The following is a 21024-nucleotide window of genomic DNA, read 5'->3' as shown; positions in this document are numbered from 1 at the left end:
ATGCAGGAATCATGCCTGCAACCTTTGCGCTATTAGCACGACGCTCTAACCAACTGAGCTAATAGGCCATAGGTTTTATGCATAATGTAGATCAGTAGCTCCTTGCATAATGTAGATCGGTAGCTCCTAATCCAGTGAGTTTAGGTTACATAATTTTATGCATAATAAACTTAAAACTTCAAGCCATTATTCTTTAAAGTTTGTAGTATATATTACTATTAAGAATTAAAGAAATCGGCCCATGCAAATGTCGAACCTATGACCTTCGCGTCATTAGCACAATACTCTAACCAAATGAGCTAATAGGCCAAAGGTTTTACACACATTGTAGATCGGTACCTCTTAATCCAGTGAGTTTATGTTACATAATTTTACTCATAATAAACTTAAAACTTCAAGTCATTATCTAGTTTGTAGTGTTGTAACCCCATATCGTGAAATTGGCCCATGCAAGTGTCAAACCTGTGACCTGCTCTAACCATCTGAGCTAATAGGCCATAGGTTAAACTTAAAACTTCAAGTCATTATCTTTAAAGTTTGTAGTGTTGTAATTCCATATCATGAAATTGGCCCGTGCAAGTGTTAAGCTTGTGACCAGCACATTATTAGCACGACGCTCTAACCAAAGTTTTATGCACATTGTAGATCGGTAACTCCTAATCCAGTGAGTTTAGGTTACATAATTTTATGCCTAATAAAGTTAAAACTTCAAGCCATTAACTTGAAATTTTGTAGTGTTGTAATCCATATCATGAAAAGATTTATATTACTATTAAGAATTAATGAAAATTGCCCATGCAGGTGTCAAACCTGCGACCTTTGCGTTACTAGAACGATGCTCTAACCAACTAAGCTAGTAGGCCATAGGTGTTGTGCACATGGTAGATCGGTAACTCCTAATCTAGTGAGTTTAGGTTACATAATTTTATGTATAATAAACTTAAAACTTCAAAGCCATGATCTTTAAAGTTTGTATTGCTGTACCCTCACATCATGAAAAGATATATTACTATTATGAATTAATGAAATTGGCTCCAGATAGGTGTCAAACCTACCACCTTCGCATTATTAGCACCACACTCTAACCAATTTTGCTAATAAGCTATAGGTTTTATGCACATTGTAGATCGATAGCTCCTAATTCAGTCAATCGAGTTTTGGTATATAATTTTATGCTTAATAAATTAAAACTTTAAGTCATTATCTTTTTTAAAGTTTGTTGTGTTGTAACTGGGTATCATGAAAAGCTATTATTAAGAATTAATGAAATTAGACCATGCAGGTGTCAAACTTGCGACCTAGGCCATAGGTTTTATGCACATTATAGATCGGTAGCTCCAAATTCATTCAATCGAGTTTAGGCAAAATTAAAATTTAGAGAGTAGCATTAAGCTAACCTCAAATGGTTGTAGTAGCTTCGGCTTAGGCCAACCAAGTGGCCCTACTGTCATTTTTCTCTACAACCAATGTGAGATCTCATGATCATCTATCAACTTCTAAATGAAAATCAATGCATATTATTGCCCTATCTTAACTTTCATGGTCATTCCAACATTCACTGTTATCCATTCTCGCCAGTACATCGCTCGATGTCTGGTTCTGATACCAACAGTAACGCCCATAATTTTCTTACCTAATTAGAGACGTCACTACATGCATGACTTAATTAACATATGCAGACATTGANTTTACAAATGAAGCCATAGACTTGCACATTTANCTATAGACTTGCACATTTAATTTAAAACATGAAAATAGAAATAACATAGTTTGTAAACCTAAATTTTTTTTGCACATTCCCCATAGGGTCGAGACTTTATCCAAAGTAACTTGTGTAAGCTTGTGAGTGCAACAACCAACCACTACTCGAATGGCAGTGTGACCTTTTGTTATCATACCTAGAAATAATTTCATGACATAGTCTCTTAATTATTGAACCTTTCAGTACCCATCAGATTCACTAACCAATGGTTTGAGCATATCCTTTTACAACTCTCTATGTGACCTGCCACGTTGAAGAACTTAACCAACTTGGGATTCACTCACTATGCATCAGTAATTTAGTGTGATATCCACATTAAGGACGAGGTAAGTAATCTCATGTTACTATTGTAAATATGAGGTAGGATGCTTATGTTTTTAGTTGTCTTAGTACTCTAACTAGTTATCTCTTCATAACATCATTAAACTTTACTGACCTTCATATATAATCTAGCACATCCTTATACTATAACTAAGGTTAGCAAATTCCTCAACTTTCGAAAGCTTTTCTCGCATGTATTGAATGAGTCAAACTCAAAACTTTTGAACAAACCTTCTACATTGTCAAAGCTAGGAAACTTAGAACTTTATATCTCAGAATAAGTCTAGACAAACTACAATCTTTTCCTCGTTTAAAATGGTTCACTAGGCCACATTTTATAATATTCAATGTCTAAGGGATTTGCTTTTATTCAACCAAGACTCTTAATCGGAGAATTTGGTATAACGCTCACTATATATATAGAAGTATTAAGTTTGCTTAATGGCTCATCTTCTTATCTTTTTTGTCTCTAATTAGCCTCCTATAATCCATATGAACACTATTATAAAACAAGTCTAGAATCCTCGTTAAATATTTGATTCATGAAAATTACTTAAGCTATGGGAAATTAGTGAGTCCAACAACATCACTCTTACTCACACAACTATGTTGAACTCAGAGAAAACCTTTTAACCTTGCCTTCTTGGTTCATATGCTTGAGGGAACCTTTTTTCTACATGAATGCATGTTTTTTTTTTCTTTTTAATAATTACCTGGATAAGCTCTTAATGTTCAATATATCGTCGCGTGGGCCCATTATTTCCTCTTAATGACTAGAGCGATTGCTCTCTAAAACAAATGTTAAGGAGTGTGAAGTCCTGACTTAGTAGCTCATGTGCCTATAGCTCGGTCTACCTCAATTCTACTAAGTTGTCCGGGCCATAATCTAAAAAAATTCAAGTAGATTCAAGGCTCAAATCTGGTATTGATATTATTGTTGGAATAACTTAGATATAACATTCAACCTCAATTCAAACCTTCCTACCAATCATTGACCACTTTGCTCATACAACCTCAAAGCTTCCTCTTAATATTTTCTCCTACAATGGTGGCACATAAACATCTCTAAAAAGAGTGTTATTTCCTCTAATTTCTTTGTAACACTAAGGAGTGACTTAATAAAACTTTCATCTAAGATTAATATTGCATAAGCATAATAAATGTCTTTATATGTAGTAAACCTTGAGATACTTGAAGAATAGTTTCATGTACACATAAGTCCTTTGGAATCTTGAAAACATTTTAGAATTCTTATAGGGGTATGTTGGCCATTTACCACCCCAAATCTTGGTTTAAATCTTGACATATTCAAATGGTTTTGTAACTTGGTAGAAAACCTTTAAACCATGACATTCAAATGGCCTTCTAAGTATGTTATAGAAGAGACACAACTCATCCAATCTAACGAACAAATTCAAAATGGAGATCAGTTGCTCACTAATCAAACAATATTTATGGCAGAAATTTTATAAAACTCAATCTCAAATTCATGAAAATCTAGAAGTTTTAATGTTAGTTTAAACTCCCTTTATAAAGCGTGAAGTAGGGGCTTTTGAGCAAGAATTGAGCAAGTCAAGCCATAAACTTTGAGTTGTTATAGCCTTTAAGATTTTGGGTTTCTTACTCTCAGATTTCTTCCAAATTTGAGATTCATCGTCAACTATTTTCCATCAAACTTGCTTCTACACCTTCTAAATGAGATTACCCACAAGTTTGGTGAAGAAATAAAGTGTTGAAGGTGCCTCAAACACAACTTCCCAATTTTGTCCACCATTAAAGGAAGAAGGTTGAAGCTCAAAAATTAAATCTGAGCCTATACGCAAATTCGTCGAGAGAAACCTATCTCATTTAATTTTTGCACCACCAAGTAATATTTCCATAGAAGACCACGAAGGTTAACAAGACTCCGGGCGTGTCAAATTGAAGAAAATTATTTTCATGCAACATTTGGAGGTAAGGATCGAAGTCTTACTTACAATTCATTTTCTTCAAAATTGAGCTTTCTTGAGTGCTTTTGATGAAGAAATCGGGAGTTAAACATCCTAGATCAAGTTGCCTGAAGAAACCAAATTCTGCGTTTTTGGATAAGTTGCATATCAAGGTTCAAATTCCAAAATTAAGACCACACACTTAAGGACATTGCTTCAAAATAAATCTTTTAGCTCGAGGGAAATACAAGGAAGAAATTTTGAGTGGAAATCCGACCCTGACAAGCTCTAGAATTGGCTACCCAACAAAGAGTTTTTGGATTTGAATTCTGGCAAGGATATGTTTTCGAGTGAAATTTTGAAGTGTATTACTTATCCATGAGAAGTTATAAAATAAATCTTTAACTCTCCCTTGTAGCACCAATTTTAAGTTTCAAATCGAGGGGAGAAACGCCCAAAGTGAATCTTGGGAGACTAGATTCCAGACGGCGGCACAGTCTCCTAATATGCATTGGTTTCATCTTTGTATCTAATAGACCATGAGACCGTAGATGTTCATAAAATTTATGTCTTATAAGTTTCTAAAATTTAAAAAATAGGTAATATTTTTATATACTTTCAAATTCATATCTTATAGATCTCCGAACAATAGCTTTCTTCATTGTATTTAATAGAGTTTCAACGCAATAAAATCAATTACTTTATTGAATATAAAATTGAATTTTGCTTCTAACCTCTTAAACTTTCAATTTTATACTTAACTGAATTTTAAGGAAAGAAATATAGATAATGTCAAAAATCTATTAAACTTAAAAGTTTGAGAATCTATAGATGATACTAACAAAAATCTTGTGAAATAAGTAAGTTCAAAGTCTAATGTCCTAACTAAATAAATATACATCCGTATCTTATTTGTTTCTTATAGATCTCTAAATTATTGATTCTTATAGATCTCTAAATTTTGAAAATAATCGATGTGTCTTCGTTTTTGTTTTGTATTTGATAAGGTTTCAACACAATAACATCAATTAATTTATTAGATCATGTGTACTATCATTCAACTACTAGACCATGGGACCACAAATATTTATATAATTTGTGTAAAATTATTCAATCATTCTTCTTCACTCATCCTACTTTGTTTACTTTAACAAAGTGGACGAAAAGGTTATTTTGAAATGAATTTAACATAAAAAAAAAAAATACTTATTTAATAAATTTTTCCCTCATCCATCTTTTTTAAAACTTTATTTGAATTCACTCAACCATACATTTTAAATAAAATATAGATTGTCAAGACTCGATATAGATATGATATCATCACGATTTAGAAAAAAGTTTGGGCATTCCAAGAATTGAACTCGAAGAACTCTCGCACCTTAAGCGAGAATCATACCACTAAACTAAATGCCCACTTATGACAAAAAAAAAAATATATTGAATATATTATTATTTCATTCATTTATTTGATTTGGATATTAATGAAATCCATGTGCAACTATTATAATCCTATCTTTTAGTTTTGAACATATGCCACTAAAATTATTTATACGAATAGGTGTAAGAACAATACATTATTTATACGAATAGGTGTAATAACAATTATAAAATGTTAAGATTTGGATAGACAATTTCAATTGATTAAAATCTATACTTTTTAGTACCCAAGTGGTTATTCTACCTATATAGTTTCATTCACTACTTATAGTCCTAATGTTGGATGTAATAGCCCAAAAATAAATAAAGAAATAAACAAATAAAAAAAAAGTTAAAATAATAAATAAATAAATTAATTAAAATTAATTTTTTTTAAAAAAAATATATATTCCCTACCTCTCTCCATTAACCTCTCATCCCTTCCTACAGTTATCTCTCCTGGACCCATCTTAGGCCAACTACAAAAAAAAAAAAANAAAAAAAAAAAAAAAAAAAAAAAAAAAAAAAAAAAAAAAAAAAAAAAAAAAAAAAAAAAAAAAAAAAAAAAAAAAAAAAAAAAAAAGAAACAGACAAACAACAAGATTTGAGAAGTAAAATGACTTTCAACAGATTGCAGATTCAAAGTTTGTCACTTATTACTGTAAAATCCTATCTCATATTTCCTTTTCCTTTAGAGTTATGGTTACAAGAAATTAATTTAGTTATGGTTATAAGAAATTAATTTAGGATCAAATCTTCTTTCCTATCTTATCTTCTGTAATAATCAGATCCAATATAGAATTATTAGATTTTTGTTAGCATTTTAGTTATACGAAATAAGGTTATAAGGTTAGATTCAATAAAATTTTAGGTGGCAGATCTATAAACTAAAATATGTACTTAAAATTGGCCAGTAATATGTGTTTACACAATTGAAAAACCTATTTACAGAATGAAAAAAAAAAAAAAAAAAGAGATTGAGGAAAGATTTGTTAAACAGTATTTAACAATAAAATGAAATATGAGAGGGCAATGAGCTCTTTAGCTCCTTTAAATTTTGTTTAACAGAAAAGATTAAATTTTTTATTAGAGAGGGAGTGAACTTCTCTAAATTTTGTGAAAAGATCAGAATTTTAAAATGGCCAATGTAAATTAGGGAAATAATTTTATAGAGTTCAAACTTGAAACTGATGTCATGAGCTCATATAGGTTGACTCGGATTTCAAAGGATGGAATTGAACTTTCATTAAAGATATATTTGTGACAATGACTTAAGCGAGCCAGGTAAGTGACCTCACTATCGGCATGGTTATTTTTTATGTTGACACGTGCCCTGTGGTTCTGCACGTGTCATATATATTGATATGTGTGAATTGTCTGTGGATCCATATGCTTCCTATATGTTATGTTATGTTATAATATGTGGATTGTATGATAATAATTATGGTACAATGTGCTCTAGGAGATGTTTGAGATAGGATACGAGAAGGATGCACAAAACAAAATGTAACGATAGGAGTAAGATACGTTCATGAAACGTTAAAGTTAGGTCACATACTAGAGTGCTATGGATAGGAGAGATTGATGAAAGAATACGGTTAGGTTATGGGTAGAAATGGATAGGTTTGTGATAGATTGATAGAACGATGGCGTTAGGATACGTTCTGGTGATGATATGACTAAGGTACGTCACGTAATGATATGTCTGTGATAGGTATAAGAACGTTAAGGCTATGGTAAGTTAGAGAACGATATGACTATGAAGTGTTTACGTTATGACTTGTTTATGATATGATGCATTGTATGCTAGATTATTGTGCTTAAGTACGTAGTTATGTGAACGTGAATGTATGCTTTTAGTCTGATGTGATGTGTAATGCATGTAACGATGTGTGGTCCTTGAACGATTATGGCTTGTTTGTATGAATATTTGAATGTAACTGCATGAATTGTATGACATGAAATACGGTAAATTGCATGAAACATAACCCTGTTAGGAATATGTATGATATGTAAAGAAATGAGAATGAGAATGACATGTAAGCATGAAAACGTGACAGGGGGTTATGTTCATTAATGATAACTGTAGGACTAGTGGGACCTCATGCATATTGTGTGCTCATGCATTTGGGGGGATACCCCTATCCCATCACGAGGGTACGGACGCGTACATCCAATGGCAGGACAACGATCGTTATGCTTTGCATAGCGCTGCCGTGACGGTTCTAGTTTTAACGGGTCCCGATATAAGGGCTCCCAGAGCATGTCCATCGGCTAAAGACAGTGGCCCAGCGGTGTGCGAACTAGCTGGTGAGCCCATACTCGCACGTATGGGCTGCGTGTAGAGTATATGGTACACGTCAGCGATTACCTGTTAGGATTACACCGTAGGAAAAACGAAACGAAACGAAACGAAATATAGGGCCCATCATTTCATTGCATGTGATTGTTGCATTTAACCCCAATAGTGGGGTTACTTACTGAGTATTTCTTTAAATACTCAAGCCATGTGCTACTACATTTTTCAGGTTAAGGCAAGGCATTCCTGTACGGCTGATGACGGCATCGCAACTCGAGATCATGGCACATGCATAGGATAGTGGTATTTATTTTCTTAGACTTAGGATAGAATAGGATGTTTTAAACTTAAACGCTTATTTATTTTATCTCGGGTCTTTTGTTGTGTCATTTTAAAGATGTTTTCGAAACACGTAAGTCCATGGCTGTGTTTTAAGTTAAAGGTTATGTTTTATGAAATTTACATGAAGTCTCTACATTCAATGTTTATGGTACGTATACAGTAGAGACCTTAAATTAAGTAGAAAATTTTGGGTCGTTACATTGGAATTCTTGTTTTTTTAGGTTGGGTAGAAATATATGGAGAGAGGATGATTATAGATTTGTGAAAATGATTGGGTACTAATTTATGTTATTCAATCACGAAAAAATTATGTTTTTTTATTAAAATAAATCTTATCCGGTCACTTATAACAATGATAAGGGATAAGACTAGATATTTATCCATATAGTTTCTAGTTATTAAATGCATTACTGCATCAATAAAAGTGGGTAGAGTAGCTTCTAGGAAAAAAAAATAACGTTGATGTTATTTTCAAGTTATCATGTAGGTAATTGTAGTCGATACCGTGTCTGCAAAGCTTCCACTTCCCTTTCAACTCTAGTATGGAACCTTTGAGTTAGGCGTGAGGTTGGTTAGGGATGTGTCACTTGATAGTTTATTTGATTGCTGCCAGTGATTTCCAAGGTAGCAAGTAGGCTGATAGTAGACTCAATAAGTAGCCTACTTGTAGGCTCTTAATCGGGTCCTAGATATGTTAGGGTAACATACTCTTTCTTTTCTTGTTTTGGTTCTTGGTACAAGTACTTAGACCCCTTTAGTCATGTTCTTGACTTGTGAATTCTTATTGTGATCTATTCTGAAGACCTTGGTCCTATGATTATAAGGTCTTAACCTTGGTCTTGATATAAGAACCTTAGTACTTTGGCTCTAGGTTCTTGTTTTCAAAATTTAGTAATTGATCCATGTTCTCGTCCTAGATCGTTGTCTCGTTCATGGTTACTTTTTAGGTTCTTGGTTCGTTCTCTAAGACACTCCCCATCTAGGACCTGACAACCTGGGTCCAAGACTTCAAGCGTTCTAAGAAACGTAGTTTGAACCCGCATCTAGGGCTTACGATGTGATACAATCTGAAAATCTACATCTAAAGCTTCTTACATTCTAAGCAATGTAGTCTGATTCTGCATCAAGGCTTGCCTTGTGATACAGCCTGAATGCCTATGCCCAAGGCTTCCTGCGTTCCAAGCGACATAGTTTGAATACCTGCACTCAAGGTTTCATATGTTCCAAGTAGCATAGTCTAAAATCATTCATCTAGTGTTTGTCATGTGATGCAGCCTGAATACCTATGTCCAAGGCTTCATACATTCCAAGTGACATAGTCTGAATACCTACGCTCAAGTCTTCCTACGTTTTAAGCAACGTAGTCTGCAGCGTAGTCTGAGTCATGAATATTCTGAGTCATGAATATTTTGTACGGTGGGAAGTCTTAGGAGCTTACCCTTGAGCAGTACCTAGCATTCCTTTTATTGTTAGTTATAGTGTAGTATTTTCCTTAGTTTTTCATTTTATGAGTTTTTAAGGTTCTTTATTTCTTGAGACCTAAGTTGTAACATGCCATCTTAAGCTTATGAACCCAGCATAGTAATATGCATGAATTATTCTAAAAATTCATCGAGTCATAATATATTCTTTAAGGAGTTTTGGAAAAATCTTAAATACTTTCCTGTAAGTGAATAATGCCCTAGCTTAGTTTAGGTTCAAAACTTTCTCTAATCAACATGAAATCTTGAATGTACCTTCATGTCCTTAGGAATAGACCATATAAAAAGTAGTAGGCCATTTAGAGTATGTTTAGACCTTGAATATTATAAGGAGTCTGAGGGGCATTTTGATAATTTTACCCTCTAATTCTTGGTTTCGCTACTTAACGTGCTCCAATGACTTTCAAACTTTACAAAATCATCAAACATCATAAAATAAGATCTACTACAAAGTTCCATAATATTTTAAGGTCATTTAGAGCTTGAACTGAAGATAAGTTACCTTAAGGGTATTATGGTAATTTTACACCGTTTGTTGGTTGATTTACTTAACCTTATCCAATTGCCACCAAATTTCATATATAATCTTACAATGTCATAATATGTCAATCATTAAAGTTTCATACGCAGTAGAGTTCATTTAATGAGTTATTTTAAGGTTACTTAAATTTCAAGCAATTTGATCGGTTCAAAGCCTTAACTCTAAGTTCTGGTTGTTTTTCTTTCATAATCCTTTAAATCATACTTAATTTAGGATTGATACAAATATTTAAGTAGTTCCTACAAATATTTCTTAAGAAAAGTCCATGTCAGTACTTACCTCGTCGTAGATGTTCGAGACCTCCGTTCTCAAGCTTCCAATATCCGAATTATTTCAAAAAAAAATTTGACAGAATTCTGAGCGTGTCAAGTTTCTAGAACCAAAAAAAATATTTCATGAGAAATGGAATAGAAGAGGGTTAAAATTGAGAAAAATTAATGGAGAGTAATTTTTTTTTATTTGGATCGATCGTCTAGATAGGAAGAAGATGCGCACAACGCATAATGCTGCCACCTGAAAATTCTCCTCCACAGCTCCGATCATGGGATTTCTTCCCTCAATTTCTTCATGAAACTTGAAGATAGTGTTCAACAAAGGAAGGGCTTGAGATTGGTTTCATATCTTCTCGTGGGTTGTAGCCTATGTTATTAATCTCCAAAATTCATAGGAAATCTTTTTCCTCGCAAAATNAAAAAAAAAAAAAAAAAAAAAAAAAAAAAAAAAAAAAAAAACTTGCGGGCAACCGTTTCTAGAGGTTATTAGTGTTAAATAAGATTATGTTGCTATTTTTATTTTTTAGTTCCTCAATATCATATCACTTATATGATCTTATGCTGATATCATATCATAGGTATCATCTTATGCTTGATTCTTTGTTTTGGCATGATATTCTACTCTCTGTTAGGATTTTATTTTTAATCTTCGGTTAAGCATTGTACTGGCTATAAATATAGTCATTCTTCACATAATAAAGTACTGAAATTTCTTCCTTTTGCAAAATTATCTTCATAAAATTTATCATTTGGTATCAGAGTTTTGTCTCTTTGAGTTTGTTCAACCAATAATACCAAAATTTGTTGGTCACTATAATCATTGAAGCATGTTAATGTAGAACTTTCTTCGCTCTAGAGAATATTGGCAAGTAGTTGAGTCTGGGATTTCTATGTAGCAGATGATGCTGATTACTCAGATGAACAGAAGAAGGAAGTAGCAGATTAGAAATTGAAAGACTTAAGAGCTAAGAACTACCTTTTCCAGGCCATCGATCGCTCAATTCTGGAGACTATTTTGGATAAAGAAACTTCTAAAGGAATTTGGGATTCAATGAAGAAAAAAATCCAAGGAAACACAAGGTGAAACGAGCACAACTATAGGCTCTGCACAAAGACTTTGAGACCATTCATATGAAAGAAGGTGAGACTGTTTCTGATTTCTTTCTCGTACTCTCACCATTGCTAATAAAATGTTTTTCCATGGTGAAAAGATGAGTGATGCTAGCATTATTAAGAAAATCTTGCGCTCCATGACTTTAAAGTTTGATTATATAGCTTGCTCCATTGTAGAATCCAACGATTTGGACATCATGACCATTGATGAATTGTAAAGTAGTCTACTGGTTCATGAACAACGTATGCAAAGACATACAGTGGAAGAGTAGACATTGAAGATCACTTTTGACAGCAGTGTCAGAAACCACTCATACAACTAAGAGAGGAATCAACTTACTCATCTGATTCAACTTGTTACACAATATATATATAGACAGAATAACCACACATTAATAACGGCTAATAACTTCCCTTAACCACTAATAACTTCCCTTAACCGCTAAACTTCCCTTAACCGCTAAACTTTCCTTAACCGCTAAACTTCCTTTAACTGCTAAACTTCCCTTCACTGACATAATTTGACATACAAACAGTAAATACAAATGAATTACGGTTAATACAAGATTAAATAAACTAACAAATCATCCCCTTAATCTTGTATTTTGATCTTCACATTCTTATATTCTTCAAACCAATTCTTTCAGTAAACGTCCTAACCATATTCCTTGACAAGCAGCTGATGTCGCCGCAATATACTCCGCTTCACAGGATGAAAGCTACCGCCATTATCTCTGCCTTCCTTCTTCTCTGTCTTCCTTTCAATGGGCAACTGCTTTTCATCGACAGTTTTAATTACCTGTTCTACTTGTCCGACCAATGACTTTTCCTCAATAGGTTTAATTACCTGTGCTACTTCAATTGCACTGCCGGAAACAATGGCCTCCTTCTCCTTCTCCTTCTCTGCTTTCGTTTCTCTGGCGACCTGTTTTTCAATACCACAGCCATTGTTTCCGTCCTCCTTCTCCTTCTTCTCGCCGTCACAGTCATTCTCTTTTATCTCCTTTGCTTTCGCTATCTTCGTTGCCACATTCTGGACCTCCGCCACAACGCCATCGCTCTTCTCCTTGGATTCAAACTTCACAACGCCAACGATTTTCTCGCCATCGCTCTTCTTCTCTTCTCGCTTCTCTGTTTTTTCCTCCGATTCAATCTTCACAGAGCCATCGATTTCTCCTCATCGATTATCTTCTCTATTTTTTTCACAGATGCAGCCTTCACATCTCCACGTCCTTTTATCTCTACAAGTGATCCATCTCCGAACTTCAATGGTGCCGGTCACTGACTCGTCAATTCCGAGAACCAACTTCGACAACCAGTCATATGATTGTTGGCTCCCGTATCTAGGAACCAAGTGTTGCTTTTCTTCTCAATTTCTTTCGGGACAACCTTCTCTTCATAAAGAGCCATCTCCGTCAACTCTGGTGAACCGAGAGTTCGGACTTCACAGACTTGTGCTGTAAGTAAGGCTGGCTCATCCTCATCACTTTGCGTCTCAGCCAAGTGTGCCTGATCCTCCCATTTCTTTGATCTACAGTCGGATGCATAATGGCAAATCTTTTGACAATTATAACACTTCACCTTCTGATATTCTGAGGCATAGTGGCCTAGGCCTTGACAATTGTAGCATCTTACCTTGCTTTTGTCAGCCTTCTTCTCATGATGAAACGAGTCATTTCCACGTCCATGACCTCTCCCTCTCCAGCGACCACTGCGACCTCGTCCTCGGCTATGGCCTCCATTGTCGCTACGTTCTTTTGCTTTCCATTCTTCTTGAGTCAATAAGACATGCTCAGCATTCTCTTTGTTGCCACCGATCCGTTTCTCATATGCTTTAAGACGGCCGATGACTTCCTCCATGGTTATCACCTTTAAATCGGCAAATTGCTCTATTGATGATGCGATATGAAAAAACTTAGGAGGTACTAAGCGGAGAAATTTTTTTCACCAAGTATGCCTCTTCAACTTGTCTCCAAAAGTACGTATTTTATTAACAACTTCTGTCAACCTTGCTGCATAATCATCAATAGTCTCGGACTCCTTCATATTCATAATTTCAAACTCAATCTTCAGAGTTTGGATCTTTGCCTCCTTTACACGTTCAGGACCAACATGAATAGTTTTTAACGTCTGCCATGCTTCTTTTGCTGTCTCTTTCTCTACTAACAAAAACAACATCTCCTCAGGGATTGCTTGATAGATAGCTGCTAAGGTCATTTGATCCTTCCTTTCATCAGGACTATCCAGAGACTCAGTTGATTCGATTGCGTCCTACACCCCTTGAGCACGCAAATAGACCTTCATCTTCATAGCCCATGCTGAGTAGTTGGTTCTCGATAACGTCGGGTATTGGAGTGATACCAGACCTTCCTATGTTGANCATGCTGAGTAGTTGGTTCTCGATAACGTCGGGTATTGGAGTGATACCAGACCTTCCTATGTTGAAGACTTCGACGACATGATCTTTGGCATGTAACCACGCTCTGATACCTAATGTCAGAAACCACTCATACAACTAAGAGAGGAACCAACTTACTCATCTGATTCAAANCCACTCATACAACTAAGAGAGGAACCAACTTACTCATCTGATTCAAATTGTTACACAATACATATATAGACAGAATAGCCACACATTAATAACGGCTAATAACTTCCCTTAACCGCTAATAACTTTCCTTAACCGCTAATAACTTCCCTTAACCGCTAATAACTTTCCTTAACCGCTAAACTTTCCTTAACCGCTAAACTTCCTTTAACTGCTAAACTTCCCTTCACTGACATAATTTGACATACAAACATTAAATATAAANTCCTTTAACTGCTAAACTTCCCTTCACTGACATAATATGACATACAAACATTAAATATAACTGAATTACGGTTAATACAAGATTAAATAAACTAACAAGCAGTACAGGGAGAACAACTCGTGGAGGTGGCACAATTCGAGGTAGAGGACGAGAACATAGGAGACCAAGTTTTAACAAAACTCTTGTTGAATATTTTTATTGTCATGACATTGGTCATTTTCAGTATGAATGTCCCAAGAAGAATAAGGGAAAGAAATCACAAGCTCGTTTTGCTGAAACTTCTGAACCGTTGCTTCTCCTGGCATATGTTGAAGAGATGGTAGAACAAAAGGAGGACTCAATAGATTGTATGTTTGAAATAGAAGATCGCAGAATGTTCTAACTTTTCAAAACAAAGGTGGAGAAAGAAAATGGGACAAATATTTTAGGTTTGAGAACTATTAGAGGTGGAGAGTTCACATCTACTGAGTTTATTGAGTTCTGCTCAAATCATGGAATACATCGACGACTCACTGCAGCTTACACACCATAGCAAAATGAAGTGGCAGAAAGAAAAAATTGCTTGAAAGAGGAGTNATACATCGACGACTCACTGCAGCTTACACACCATAGCAAAATGGAGTGGCAGAAAGAAAAAATTGCTTGAAAGAGGAGGTTTATGTGGCACATCCTTCTGCTTATGTGATCCAGGGAGATTTGGAGGATAGGAAAAGTACATCAGGTAGAGGATTAGCAGAGATGCAGTTAGGTTTCACAGGTGGTGGACCTCCGAATTTGTAGGAGTTGGAGAAGAAGATGATGATGAATCATCGCCTTCAGGAGTTGGAGAAACAACTTCTTGAAGATAAGACGACGATGAAAGAAATGATGTTGCGTCTGTGATTACGAGTTTGACTATGGTGTGAGATGATGTATAATCTAATTAGTCTGACGACATCGTCGAATTAGNAGAAACAACTTCTTGAAGATAAGACGACGATGAAAGAAATGATATTGCGTCTGTGATTACGAGTTTGACTTTGGTGTGAGATGATGTATAATCTAATTAGTCTGACGACGTCGCCGAATTATAAGCCAATTTTGACTTCGCCGACTACCTCTACTTTGTCTTCTTGTTCTTCATCTACGTCGTCCTCTATGGCTTCTACATCTTCTGATTCTTTGAAACAGTCTGTAATCGAGGCTGCGGCAACGATTTCTGAGGGAAATTTGGAGGTTATGANCTACATCTTCTGATTCTTTGAAACAGTCTGTAATCGAGGCTGCAGCAACGATTTCTGAGGGAAATTTGGAGGTTATGGATGAGATTCTTGCACAGGTGGTTAAGATTTCGAATGCGAGAGGTAGTTCTGTGCAGAGATTGGCAGAGTATATGATTTTCGCTCTAAAATTGCGGGTAAATCCAGTGGAATTTCCACATCTTGTGGCAGAGACTTTCGGCGAGAACCCTCAGCAGTGACTCGGTTGCTTTAAGATGTTTCTCCTTGCTTTAAGCATGCTTTCATTGCACCAAAATCTCGTAATTCTTGAGGGAATAGAGGAAGAGGATCAGAAATTGCATGTTATGGATTTCGATATCGGGAAGGGANTAAGATGTTTCTCCTTGCTTTAAGCATGCTTTCATTGCACCAAAATCTCGTAATTCTTGAGGGAATAGAGGAAGAGGATCGGAAATTGCATGTTGTGGATTTCGATATCGGGAAGGGAGGTCAGAATATGAATCTAATCCACCTTCTCTCAGGTCGTTAGAAAAGGAAGGTCGTCATGAAATTAACAGCGATTGTAGCGGAGAACGGCAGAGATNGGTCGTCATGAAATTAACAGCGATTGTAGTGGAGAATGGCAGAGATGAGAGGTTGAAACAGGTCGGCGAGTCATTGAGTCAACTTGCGAAAGAACTCAGCGTTAGGTTCAAATTCAACATGGTGAAATAGGAACCGGTAGAGCTAATGCGTNATGTTGTGGATTTCGATATCGGGAAGGGAGGTCAGAATATGAATCTAATCCACCTTCTCTCAGGTCGTTAGAAAAGGAAGGTCGTCATGAAATTAACAGCGATTGTAGTGGAGAATGGCAGAGACGAGAGGTTGAAACAGGTCGGCGAGTCATTGAGTCAACTTGCGAAAGAACTTAGCGTTAGGTTCAAATTCAACATGGTGAAATAGGAACCGATAGAGCTAATGCGTGAGTCACTCGGGTGCGACGGAGATGATTCACTAGCAGTGAATTTCACGTTTAAGTTGTATCATATGTCAGACGAGAGTGTGTCAAAGGAGAATCCCCGGGACGAGAGCATGTTAGGTTATTCATTTTTGCTAAGTTCAGGAGTTGTTTCATGGTCCTCAAAGAAGAAACCTGTAGTCACACTCTCCACTATTGAAGTTGAATTCATTGTTGCTGNTGCTAAGTTCAGGAGTTGTTTCATGGTCCTCAAAGAAGCAACCTGTAGTCACACTCTCCACTATTGAAGTTTAATTCATTGTTGCTACAGCTTGTGCTTGTCAAGCCATATGGTTAAGAAGGATGCTGGAAAGACTCGATCATGTCCGAGTTGGAGCTACAGTGGTATATTGTGATAATAGTTCCATTATTAAGCTGACCAGAAATCCAGTCTTGCATGGTCGAAACAAACACATTGATGATCGTTTCCACTTCCTCAGTTACTTAAGTAAAGATGGAATTGTGATGTTCAACATTTTCATACTAAAGAGCAAGTGGCTGATATCCTAATAAAACGTGATAAGCGCCTACAATGGTGGAATTTGTAAAGTNACTAAAGAGCAAGTGGCTGATATCCTAATAAAACGTGATAAGCACCTACAATGGTGGAATTTGCAAAGCTAGAGGTCTTTCTAGAATCCTTGCAANAATATCAGCCACTCCATTATCTTCTTGATTTGATATGCTAATGCTATAAAGATTTTTGGGCTCAAAAGTCTTTGTTTCAACCTGTACACTAGCTAGCTTTTGAAGATGCAATGTATAGGCCTCTTGAATCTTCTTAACCTTGCTTCTTGTAATCGGTCCTTCGGGTACATGCAAAGGGTCAGCAGTTGAATTCATATCATCCTCCCTTTCTTTAAAAGGATTTGTCCTCAAATCAAGGTCTTCATTCCCTACATCAAATGGAGTCAAATCAGCCACATTAAAAGTTGAACTTACATTGTACTCACCTCTGAGATCTATCTTGTATTCATNTCATTCCCTACATCAAATGGAGTCAAATCAGCCACATTAAAAGTTGAACTTACATTGTACTCACCTCTGAGATCTATCTTGTATTCATTGTCATTAATCCGCTCTAGTACTTGAAAAGGACCATCTCTTCTTGGTTGAAGTTTAGACTTTCTCTGACTTGGAAACCTTTCCTTTTGTAGATGAACCCAAACCTAGTCACCTTGTTTAAAAATCAATTTTTTTCTTCCTTTGTTCTTGCGCGTGACTAGTTTTTTATTTTTGTTTTCAATTCTTTCTTTTATGTCTTTGTGAATTTTTTTTATGTATTCGGCTCTTGAAGAAGCTGCATCATTAGCAAACATATTAGGTGACAAAGGCAATAAATCTAGAGAAGTTAAAGGATTAAATCCATACACAACCTCAAAAGGTGAACACTGAGTGGTGCTATGTATTGCTCTATTGTATGCAAATTCCACAAAAGGTAGTCTCTTCCCAAGACTTAAGATTTTTAGAAATTAGTGACCTAATTAAGGCTCCTAATATTCTATTAACAACCTCAGTTTGTTCATCGGTTTGGGGGTGACATGTTGTAGAAAATAGAAGCTTAGGTCCCAACTTTCCCCCACAAAACCTTCCAAAAATGGCTTAAAATTTTTAATCCCTGTCACTAATAATGGTTTTGGGAATACCATGCAATCTAACCACTTCCTTAAAGAATAGATTAGCTATGTTGGTAGCATCATCTGTTTTGTTACATGGAATGAAATGTGTCATCTTACTAAACCTATCAACTACCACAAAAATGCTATCATGGTGTCTTCTAGTCTTTGGTAATCTTAGAATAAAATCCATGTTAATGTCAACCCATGGTTCACTAGGAACATCTAAAGGTGTGTAAAGACCATGTGGTTGTGTCTTAGACTTAGCCTCCTTACATTTAAAACATTGCTTGCATACTTTGTTTACATCTTTTCTCATTTTCAACCAATAAAAATGTTCACACAACGTGCTATATGTTTTAAATTCTCCAAAATGTCCCATAAGTCCTCCCCCATGAGCCTCCTTCACAAGTAACTCTCGAATAGAACATTTAGGAATACAAAGTTTACCCTTCCTAAAAAGCATATCATCGAACACAATATGATCTTGCACATGTTTCCCTTCTAAACATTGCATATACACATCATAAAATTCAGATTTTTCAACTTTGTACAATTCAATCATGTGTTTAAAACCAAGAATTTTTGCAGTAAGGGAAGAAAATAAAGCATACCTTCTTGATAATGCATCTGCGACCACATTATCCTTCCCCTTTTTGTAATGGATTACATAAGGAAACGTCTCAATGAATTCCACCCATTTAGCATGTCTCCTATTTAGCTTTGTTTGGCTTTTGAGGTGCTTCAAACTTTCATGGTCCGTATGAATAACAAACTCTTTTGGCCACAAATAATGTTGCCAAACTTGCAAAGCCCTCACAAGTGCATATAACTCTTTGTCATAAGTCGGATAGTTGAGTTGTGCTCCATTAAGCTTTTCACTAAAGAACATGATTGGCCTTTTTTCCTGCATTAAAACAGCCCCTATGCCTATCCCACTTGCATCACATTCAATTTCAAAAGATTTATCAAAGTTAGGTAAAGCAAGACAAGGTGCATTGGTTAATTTATCTTTCAGTTCATTGAATGCATTCTCTTGTTTTTCCTTCCATTCAAATTTCACATGCTTTTTAACAAGTTCATTCAATGGTGATGCTATACTACTGAAATCCTTAATGAATCTCCTATAGAAACTAGCCAAACCATGAAAAGATCTTACCTCGGTTGCATTTGTGGGTGTTGGCCATTCTCTAATAGCTTTTACCTTTTCTTCATCAACTTGTACTCCATTCTTTCCAACTAAGAACCCTAGGAAGTTGACTTGGTCTAGACAAAAACTGCACTTTTTGAAGTTGGCATAAAGCTTCTCTTCTCTAAGTTTAAACAAAATTTTCTTAACGTGCAAAATATGATCATTCAAGCTTTTTGAGTAAACAAGGATATCATCAAAGTATACAACAACAAATTTTCCAATATAGTCTCTCAAAACATGATTCATTAGCCTCATAAAAGTACTTGGTGCATTTGTAAGGCCAAACGGCATAACGAGTCACTCATAAAGCCCAAACTTTGTTTTGAAAGCCATTTTCCACTCATCTCCCACATTCATTCGAATTTGATGATAACCACTTTTAAGATCTATTTTTGAAACCAGATCAGCACCATATAATTCATCCAACATGTCATCTAATCTAGGAATAGGGTGTCGATACTTTACCGTTATCTTGTTGATGGCTCGACAATCAACACACATCCTCCACGTGCCATCTTTTTTGGGTACCAAAATCACAGGAACCGAACAAGGACTCATGCTTTCTCTAACATATCTTTTATCCATGAGTTCTTCTACTTGTCTCTGAATCTCCTTAGTCTCGGTGGGATTAGTCCTATAGGCAGCCAAATTTGGAAGAGTTGCCCCATGTACGAAGTCAATTTGGTGCTCAATCCCTCTTAGAGGGGGTAACCCCGTACATGCATCATGTCACTGAATTCCTGCAAAAGAGACTTAAAAGCACTTGGTAAAGCATCATCAGTTTTTGGTTCTATTGCTAAACACATTCCTTTGCACATAAGTACAAATTTTGGTTCTTGGGCTAACATATTCCTCATTTCTCCCTTTCTTATAACCAAACTCACATTTTCTCTCTTTTCCTCAAAATCACTTTTTTTTCTTTCTTTGTTTCCACTCATCCTTTGCCCCTCACTTTTCTCTTTTTTTTTTTCACTCTTATCTCTCTCTTTTACCTTAGTTTCTTCTCTCCACTGTGGTTCTTCACATTCTTTTCTTTTCTTCTCTAATTTCAATTGGTCACAATGTACTTCATATGGAGACAACGGAAGTAAAGGAAATTTCTTCCCACAAAAAGTAAAAGTACATTTGTTCGTCAAACCATCAAATGTTACCTTTCTATCATATTGCCAAGGTCGGTCGAACAAGATGTCCCCCACATGCATTGGTACGACATCACAAAGGACTTCATCTTTATATCTTCCAAGAGTAAAAGAAATAAGAGCTTGGGAGTTCACCTTAATTTCTTCATTGTTTGTCAACCATTGAAGTTTGTACGGTTTTGGATGTGGATGGACAGAAAGTTGAAGTCTTTTTACAAGGAAGTTGCTTACCACATTTGTGCAACTTCCACTATCAATCACCAAACTGCATGAGTTTCCTTTGATCAAACATCTTGTGTGGAACAAGTTTTCCCTTTGATCTTCAAATTTCGCTTCTTTGATTTGAACATTGAGTACCCTTGTGATCAAAGATATGAAATTACCTTCTTCAACATATTTATCATCATATGCTGCGATTTCTTCCACAAGTTGTGAATCATGATCCTCACATTCATCATCTGAATCAAGTATCCCATTCCTTATCACCATAACTTTTTTATTAACACACTCTTTGCTCATGTGTCCAAAACCTTTGCACTTCCAACATTGAATAGAACTAGACTTCTCCT

The 21024-nt window shown here is 35.6% G+C and overlaps 2 pseudogenes; one reads left to right on the top strand and one right to left on the bottom strand.

The window, feature by feature from the left end:
• The first annotated feature begins 13790 nt into the window (after positions 1-13790).
• Positions 13791-16756, top strand: LOC111784161 (annotated as a pseudogene).
• A 2574-nt stretch (positions 16757-19330) lies between these two features.
• Positions 19331-20944, bottom strand: LOC111784160 (annotated as a pseudogene).
• Between the last annotated feature and the right edge of the window lie 80 nt (positions 20945-21024).

This window comes from Cucurbita pepo, unplaced genomic scaffold, assembly GCF_002806865.2.
Source record: "Cucurbita pepo subsp. pepo cultivar mu-cu-16 unplaced genomic scaffold, ASM280686v2 Cp4.1_scaffold000165, whole genome shotgun sequence".
Lineage (NCBI taxonomy): Eukaryota > Viridiplantae > Streptophyta > Magnoliopsida > Cucurbitales > Cucurbitaceae > Cucurbita > Cucurbita pepo.
Note: the sequence above shows the minus strand (reverse complement) of the source record. Positions and strands in the feature narration are given on the sequence as shown.